General features: G+C 43.5%; 1 protein-coding gene across 1 annotated transcript in view; it reads left to right on the top strand.

The window, feature by feature from the left end:
- The first annotated feature begins 4,055 nt into the window (after positions 1–4,055).
- Positions 4,056–9,044, top strand: part of SEMA3D (semaphorin 3D) — a 138,422-nt gene continuing 133,433 nt past the window's right edge. The window contains exon 1 of the mRNA XM_071734054.1: positions 4,056–4,412. The gene's annotated coding sequence lies outside the window, so the exon portion shown is untranslated. The remainder of the gene's footprint in view (positions 4,413–9,044) is intronic.

The raw sequence follows: 9,044 nt of genomic DNA, 5'->3' as shown, positions 1-9,044 counted from the left end.
CCCCAAACAAACACTGAAGAAATACTGCTGTGAATAAGCCAGATTACAACTGCAACATCAAGGTTCTCTCCAAGCTGTATTATAGATAAAAGAAAGGAGCAAGTCCCAACCCTGGCTTTAAGACAGCCTTGGCTTGGGGTAGGAGTAGGTATGAAACCAGAGTGCACTATTCTACAGGTGCTGCACTGTGATTACCAACACTGGAGTAAACCAAATTCTATTCTTCTCAAATTGAAGGAAGATGGGTGAAGAAGAAGGTGAGCAGAGTCCCTTGTTCTGCTCTGGAGACCCCAGTAGGCCAGCCCAGCAGAATCAGAACAGGGCAATGGGCAAATTCTGGTGATTTTCATTCAGACAAGGCAAAAATCTGTCAGAGAAAGAGCACAGAAAATTAGCCTTTACTTGCTGATGGAAGAAAGGCAATTCAGCACCTTACCAGTACTATTCTGTCTTACTCATCCTCCTTACTTTTAGTTACTCTGCGACATACACATATATATACACACATATATACAATTCTATATATAGTCCCACATCAGTCAGTGCAAGTCCCATTATTCTTGGTGGAAATATACCTGCTGTCTTCAGAGAATATTGATAGAGTTGCTTGGACAGTGTTGGAGTCTGAATTTGACTGTATTGCAAGTGTGGGGCCCAGATACCAACATGCTTGCACAGTAACAGTAGCTGCTCAGTGACCCAGTCTTGCCCAAGGAAGCAGATTTGGTGGCTAAGTCTCAAACACAAGCACTTGAGGTTCACTGGATGAGGTGGTTTCTGCCCTCAGCTGATTGCTTCCCACTTCATCCTTCCAAAGGCTTCCCCACCTGGGGAGAAGGAGCTCAACAGCACATGCAGAACCTCCTTCACTGTTCCAGTTCACAATCCACAATCCAGTGGATGGAAAGACTATTTAACATGCCAGGTACAAAAGTTGTTCCATATCTAACACTCATATCTGCTGCTGAGGGCAGGGTTGGGTGGCTGAGAATAAGCACTGCCAGACTTCAAAACACTCCAGTTTGTAAGCCAACACCAAATTTCTCAGTCTCGTCATTAGCAAGAGGGAGATCCCTTTGAAAATTTTCAAAGCTGGACATGAGTTCTATGATCTTCTCATGAAAGGCCTCAAAGACCCCAAATACAGAGCTGTTCAACTGGAAGAGACTGACTAGGCACAATTTAGCCTTGCATTTGGAAAACAGTCTCTTTAAGAGATTTAAGCAAGATCACTGCATTACTCAGAGCTCCAGGCATTTCTGTCTCTACTTATAGATGAAACAATAGTGCTCAGCATAAAGATAAATACCTATAATGTGGCAGCATGCTGCTGTCTCATGTTTCTCCTGAAGACTTTACTAAGACACCACTTAACTGCTTTGACAATTTATCTCTAATGAAAATAGTTTTCTCTGAAATGTGCCAGTTTGGTATTATAGAATCTGGACAGTGTTCAGACTTAGGATCAAGCAGAAAAGAAGGGAACAGAAAATAAAAGAAACTGCTTACCTTGTTTTCCTAATTTTAATTACTTGCTAAAGTCATTTGGTCAATTAAATTGTGCTTTTATTATTGTTTGATTAGAAAAGAAAAATCCAGATATCTAATGTTCAACTTCTGTTTCTTTTATGAGCCACTCAAACTTATAGGAAGTTTGAACAGTTGCCCAGGGTACTAATCTTTCACCCAATAGTCAGTGTCCTTTCTGAAGGAGAAACAGTCATCATCATTGCCATCATTATAGTTGTCTCATCTGCAAAATGCCAGAAGGAACCCCTCTCTTCCTTTAAAACTTTAGACTATTTCTCTAAGTTTGGCAGAAATTCCCATATATTTGGGGGCATTTCGAACATCCTGTAAGGGGCAAATGCAGGCCTTACCAAAAAGTTCACTCAAAGAGGTTGCATTAATGCAGGCACTGAGGAAGGTAAAATTCTTTCTAATTTCTGCTGGTGAAGCTGTACTTACCTAGTCAAGCATTTTCTGAACAGTGGCTTTAAATTCAGTGCTAAGGAATGCACCAAATGATCATTTAAAATGATACTATACAGATGGTGAATGTCTCCCCAGATGTGTCCATGGCCGGAACTTGTGTAACCTGGTTTAACAGCCTAACAAGGAACAAAAAGGCCTGTTCAACCCACGCTGCTTGCTCAGAAATCTTACGGACTTTCTCAGGTTTTCTTCAGCAAACAGCCACAAGAGGGCATCTTTTTTCTTGATTTCTTCCACTTCGGTAAAAGAAGTGCGTAATTATTTCACAAATTCATTGTTATAGTAATTGAAAGACGAATCTTCCACCAAAAAATTTGCGTACTTGTGACATCAAAGAAGAAAAGTTAGCTACTAAAATAAAATAATATAAAAACACAATACACAATTCTTTTGCATTTCACAGAGACTGCAGTGTTTCCTGAGAAAAAGGGACATTCTTACTGATTTCTTTTTCTGACAAGTCCCTCATACATGAATTAGGCAATACTTTTCAGCATTTTTTAAATTTTTTTTTTATTTTTTGTCAGGATTCATGTTTTCAGAATACATCAAAGCCCAATTCTGTATTTCTAATGAATGCTCAAAAATACAGCAGGGATTTTTCTTTCATCAGCCTACTCCTGCTTTTAGCTTTCTTGAGCAACTTCTGGTGCAGAAAGTGTATCACAAGAAGAGTGTGCATGATGTTCTGTGAATATCTGGGAACAAGGTAAAGTGCAAGAACCATTGAACAGGAATTTAAAACACAAACTGGACTCTTATCTACATCACACCAATCACAGTGATATTTTTATTAAACATTTCCATCCAGGAATCAAAGTAATGGAAAGTTTGAAATGGGAAAAGAAATTCAAGTTTTATCACCTGAAATGAATGTGGAAAATCAGATATAAAATCCCCTTTTGAAGGCCTTAAAACAGCAGGAGTCAATGACTACTGTGAAACAACCTGTCTTCGAATTCCTCTGTTTACTTTGTGGGAATATAAGATACATGTATACAAGCAGAGTCTGTGTATCTGTGTGTGCAAAGCCTATAAAAACAACATCAGCTTGGTGCTGTAGTAACAAACTGTTTAGAGAACCTTGATTAAAAGTGTAAAGCTGACTCTTGGGGAACTGAAAAACCCACACATATTTAGATCCTGTCCTGGATACCCAGACCACCAAACTGACTTCTGTGTGAAGGGTGGGTGAGGATAAAGCTCCGCTCAGGTGGGTAACATGGTGGAAACTCTAATATTTTCCTCTGCACTTCTTTAGTTCTGCTGTTATTTCACGGTAACAACAGTCAGGGCCTGTTCTGCAAACAAGTTGCTAGCTAAAGGCTTCCAGTCTGAGCTCCTCACTAGCAGAAACAGTTTTTGAAAGCCCCAGTGTGTCTTGTCTGGAAGTGTCTGATTTTATCTTTGCCATGTGTACAATGGCTCTCAGCCTGTGGGCAGAAAGACTCTTCCTTGGGCAGCCACAGAAGGAAGTAAGTTGGAGAGAAGGGTTTGGTGTGGGAGTGGGTCGGTCCAGGAGAGAAATTCTCACTTAGGAAGTGGTCTGCAGCATGTGAAGGCTGGAGAACAGCACATTCCATGGGCTAAACAAATAAATGCAAAGGCAGATGCAACCTTGGCAGCTAAAAGTTTGCATGGGGGCTACACTTAAAAAGTACACCAACCCCTAGTGCTGAGCCACTTCCCAGCTGCTTTCTCCTTATCAGCAACTGTGGCAAGCTGGCTGTTTTTTGCATGTGTGTGTATCTTCTTGTCTACAAGTCCAGTGACCTGTAATTGAGTGGACCTGAGGTTGCACGGAACGTTAAGATCTCGACCAGCACTTACGCAGGTGATCACAATATTAGATTGGGATGTGCCAGCTCACAGGTGTGTGATCCAGCAAAGCGGGAGAGATCTGTGGTCCGGGGGTGAGGAGGGGGACATACATGAGCACAGGGTCCCTGGGTGCCCGGCCTCAGCGGGGTGGGCATATTGTTGCCACGCTCCGTGTGTGTGCTCCTGTGTCTGTGCCCTCCGCTACTTTTCAGGGAGTTCGCGTTTCCTGGTGGCCGGGTCTGTGACCTGCGGCGGCAGCAGCGGCAGCGGGTGTGTGGCTGAACTGCCTGACACACAGGCACACAGACACACAGACACACACACACACACACGCACGAAGCAGCCCATTTGCTGGAGGGGTGTGCATGTGCGTGCGAGGGAGTGGAAAGGGGTGGCGGGGATGGAGGAAGGGAAACCAGGGGAAAGTCTGACACTCGGCGCAGAAGGAGCGAGACCCTCCGCCGCCGCCGCCGCCGCCGCTGCTGCTGCCGGGGAGGAGCCCGCCTCCTTCGCAACGCCTCCAAAAACCCGGCCACCGGCCACGGCTCCTCACCGGTCTCACCCCGCACCTCGCCTCCGCTCCGGCTGCCCGGCAGGTACCAGACAGCCCCGCGGGGCACTCCGCACTTCGCGCCGCTCCTCCGAGCACTTTTCCGCCGCCGCGAAGAAAGGGTGGAGAGAAGGGTGTGTGTGGGGGGGGGGGGGGGGGGGGGGCTAGGGGGGGGGGGGTAGGGGTGTGGAAAAGTGCATGGGGTCCCCCCTACTTGAACCGGACCCTCCGTTCACCTCTGCCCCGATAGCAGCCGGGGCTGGAGTGGAGCTGGGACCGGCACCCGGCACTCGGCACCCGGCAGCGGTCCTCGGGCCACCTGCCTTGCTGTCACCGAGGAGGTGGGAAGCCGCGGTGAGGTGGGGTGGTTGGGAAGATCTCTCGGCACTACCCTGGGAACTCAGCAGAGGTGGGTTTGGGGAGTGAGGGGCGAGGAGGCGGCAGTTTTGGGGAGCGGGGGTTAAAGGTTTGGGAGGTGGTGGGAGCGGTGAGGGCAGAGGGAGAGGTGGTTCGTTCCGTCAGCCCCGGCACCCTGTTACTGCTTCTGCTTCCCACAAGTGTCTCCGGGCAGTAAGAAGGGCAGCATGGGCACGATCAGTCCATGCTCATCAGCAACTGTTGCATTCTGGAGCGGTGGCAAAATTCCCTCCTTTCCACATGGTCCTCCAGCATTGTCAGGAGCGACTTTGCCGAACGTGTCCATCACTAGGAGTTGCAGAGCACCTGGTTGGCTTGAGATGCTCATTGAAATGAGATTATTTGTCTTCTCACACTGACAAACTCTACTTTTCTTTGTGCAGTATAACACAGAGGGTGGTAAAGCTCCTTGTTTTGCACTGAGTATTACAAAATGAAAGTTGTTTTTAGAAAGGAAACATTCCTGAGCGTGTTAGGCAACTGGTGACTGTACTGAAGAAGCACAAAGCAGACACCTATGTTTCCACAGAGAAGCTTCACTTTGATTCGGACTGGGAAAATTTGTCCAAGAACAATAGAGATCAATGGGGCAGTCTGACCATAAGCAGCAAGCACGTTGCTTAGAATGCAGCAGCTAAACACTGCATCTGTGCCTCTGACAGGGGTCAGGAAGATGCAGGCAAGAACTTTGTCAAGAATTTTAACATTTCACTACTTCTTTTTTGTTATGCACTTTCAGATCTTAGGGAACAGGTAAAGAAACTTGATTTCCTTAACCATAAGGAGGTGGTATACTGTATGGCACAATATTTTAATACTGTTTATTGAAGTGTACTTGGGATTTTCATCTTTGCCTTTTAATTAGTTTGTTTACTCACTGTGGGCCTGATCCACAAAAACACTACTTATCTCCTGCAAGGTATGTAAGGGACAAGGTCTTTACTAAATCTGTGAAAGCTGAGTGTCTAAATATCTTTCTAAAGAGGAATTTGTTTTTTTTAATCGATAATTGTAATCCTACTGTCAATCAGAGCTACCAAAAATCTGCAGGTGTCACACTTCTTTTTCTTAAATCTTTTAAGACAAGTCCTGCTCTGAGATGCTTCATAATTAGAAGCATTTTATTCTTAATCAGGCTGAGCAGCTTGGCTTCACTTTAAGTTGAACTTTATTTTGGCTTTGACAACCAGACTAGCCTAAGATCCAGGAATGGAATTGACTTCCCCTCTTCTTACCACTGGATCAATCCAACACAGATTCTCTGGGTATGGGAAAGAGAGCAGACTCCTCATTAGGTGCATTGCTGAGGCACAGAGAGATGAGCTTCAAACCAGGCAGAAGCATTTTGTGCTACAGTGTCCCACAGCCAGTGTGTGGGCTCTGCCCATGGAGCACTTTAACCAGAAATGGAAATAGGAGCTTCACCAGTATCCTTTTCTGTGTCTCAATATATAAGAATGATTGAAATTAGGACTACTGGTGCAAGATGCTTTTGGGAAAATAATGCCATCACTACCAGGAAGGCTTGCTGGTAGTGATGAGTAAGGTAACTGAGTCTCATCTAGACATAATTTTGAGTTGAATTTGTGTCCACAAGCTTTGGCTTGGTGGGATTCCCTGTTGTCAGGATGTTGTTGTTAGTGGGATTCTGTCTGTTGTCAGATTCCCTTGAAGAATGATATGTCTTTTGGACCTCACCATTACATACCAACCTCTTGCATGCCTCTCTCCACCTGCAGGTTGTGCCATCAGCTGACTTTCCAAAATTCTGTAATAGCCCTGAACAATGGCTTGCTTTGGTTTTTGTTGTTGTTTTTTGTTTTCTGAAAGGACATGTTTTCATTGTTTATACCACCATGTTCATTATGCAAATTATACTAACATTCTATTGGCATTTGGCAATTCAATTAAATGAAGAAAGGCCCTAGGAAAAAAAAAAAAAGAAAGTTTTAATTAAGCTAGAATATTAAATGGGATAGTTATTCATTGGGAAGAGTCCTTTAAAATGTTTGAAGATACTTCATCATTATTACTCAAATATTAAGCAGTGATAATAAAGTAAATTGGCACTGTAAACACCAATATATTAAAAAGTGAAGCCAAAGAATGAAGCACTCCCAAACCCACCTGTCCCTGTTTTGATCCTAGCAGAAGAAATCTGCTCAGCATCTCTTGCAGAACAAGCAGAGGTGCAAATGTCCTACATTTACAGTCAGTATCTTTGCAGTTTAAGATCATAATCACTCAAAGTCAATCTGTGACCATGCTGTCAGCTTAAGGTGGTCAAAATAATGTATTTCTGAATTCTTTTTGAATCCCTGTTTTACATTTTATCTCATTTTTCTTTTTGCTGTTAAAAATACAGAGGTTGTAATCTCAGGTGTCTCTTCACTGTGTGCCACTGCAGTGTACACCTACTGATTACCTGTGGCTCTGGAGAGGCCGATTAATTCGCTGGGAATCAGCTCAATTCCCAACAAATGCTGGCATTTCTTTGGCTAAAACCCCTGGTGCTGGAATTGGCCACTAAGCCACCTCTGTACTCCTTGAGGTTTCCTACATGAGGGAATCCTTCCATCCTGATTTAGCAGGCTTTCCCACCACGCTCTGCTGGCAAGGCAGCCTGCGGGAGAGTCAGAGCTATATTTGGTCCCTTGTCTATTTAACCCATGGAAAATGCTTAAGGTGCATTCTGAGTGTTGTGAGATCAAATACATGCAGTGACTGTGTGATGTGTTTGTTTTCCTTGCTTTCTGGAGTTTCTCCAACTGCAAACAAGCAACAGAGGAGCTCATAGCAAAGCCGTGCCCATGAGACATGAAGTGTGGTGGCTGCATTTAAACTATGTGTGAAGAAAATTTTTGCTTCACGGGTGTGCTATTTTTATCTTTTTTTTTTTTATACTACTGCACCTCTGTCATGCTTCTTAACACATTCTCCCCCTCGTCCCAACATTTATGTCTGGGTTTTATGTATTTTTTAAACTTAGCAGTGGCAATGAGTCAGTGCTTAAATTATGCCTGTAGAAATCTTTAGTTCTTTTATAATTTCCTTTCTATCCTTGTGTATTCAGAAAGGCCCCTCTCTGGTATTGTTATTTTTCACATCTTAGAGACATGCTGCGTGAACATCCACATGTTATCTGAGAGTGAGTGATTTAAAAAAAAGAAGAGCCAAGAAAAAAAAAAAAAGCCCTTCTATTTCACTCTCTCCAGCTTAGATGGATCCAGCGTCACATGGAGGGGATCCAGGATGAGTCAGGGAGCAGTGCTGTGGTCCAAAATTCCAGTTTGCATTACAGCTGGGAGGCAGCATTTAGCATCATGTGGAATTATTTTCTTTTAACAGGAACTGCAAAATAATTTATGGAAGTCATATAGACTAATGGGCAGAACAGATAACAGTACGCCAAGAAGAACCTGGATTCCCATCTGTGTTAAATCATTGACTCAATTTGACTATCAGAGTGATGGGTGTGGTATTTAGGCTTATGGTGGTGTTATGATGGCCTTAACTAAATCATTGCACTGCCCTGCATCATAACTGGAAAATGTGATGAATGTTCAGAGCTCTGCTGGTACCTGACAGTTTACCTAATAATCAGCTTCATTGCTCAGACTAAGCACAGTGCAGTAGAGGTATTTATTTGCAACCTTTCAGGATGAATCTTAAAGGGTTCTGGATATATATATGGCTAAAGACAAATTTATGCTCTATAACTGATATGTACATGGACACCTGTAACTCACAAGGACCTGTGGCACTGCATGAATTTCACACTATATGTATTACTCAGCTTTCAGTAATGTGGATCCTGTTTCTACATCCTTGCATATTTTCATCTTGTGTTTTTATAAACAGAAATAAGAGTAATGTGAGCTTTTTCTTTTAATGTGGTCAGTTTTAAAGCAAAACAAATACCCATAATTAAACTGTTTCAAATCTAGTTGGTCAGTCAGTCAGGAGACTTGCAGGAACCATATGTCATGCAGAAGAAGAGAGGCTAAAAGGTTCTGTAACATCTGAGCACACTCCAGTGATGTACTGAGTTTTTGCTGGTTTTTCTTCTTTTTTTCCAAGGGGATGGGGAGAAGTTACTGATTTTCGTGGTATGTCCCCTTCCAAAAATACTGGAGATACTGTAGCCCTGAGTCTGATCTCATTTTGCGTCAGCATAACTCAGGACTGGAAAGAGAAAACTTCAGATTAGCTGAAAATTAAGCACAAAACTAAAGATGCAAGATTTGTGTCTGATCTCAGT

This window comes from Heliangelus exortis, chromosome 1 (genome assembly GCF_036169615.1).
Source record: "Heliangelus exortis chromosome 1, bHelExo1.hap1, whole genome shotgun sequence".
In the NCBI taxonomy this organism is placed as follows: Eukaryota; Metazoa; Chordata; class Aves; order Apodiformes; family Trochilidae; genus Heliangelus; species Heliangelus exortis.
Note: the sequence above shows the minus strand (reverse complement) of the source record. Positions and strands in the feature narration are given on the sequence as shown.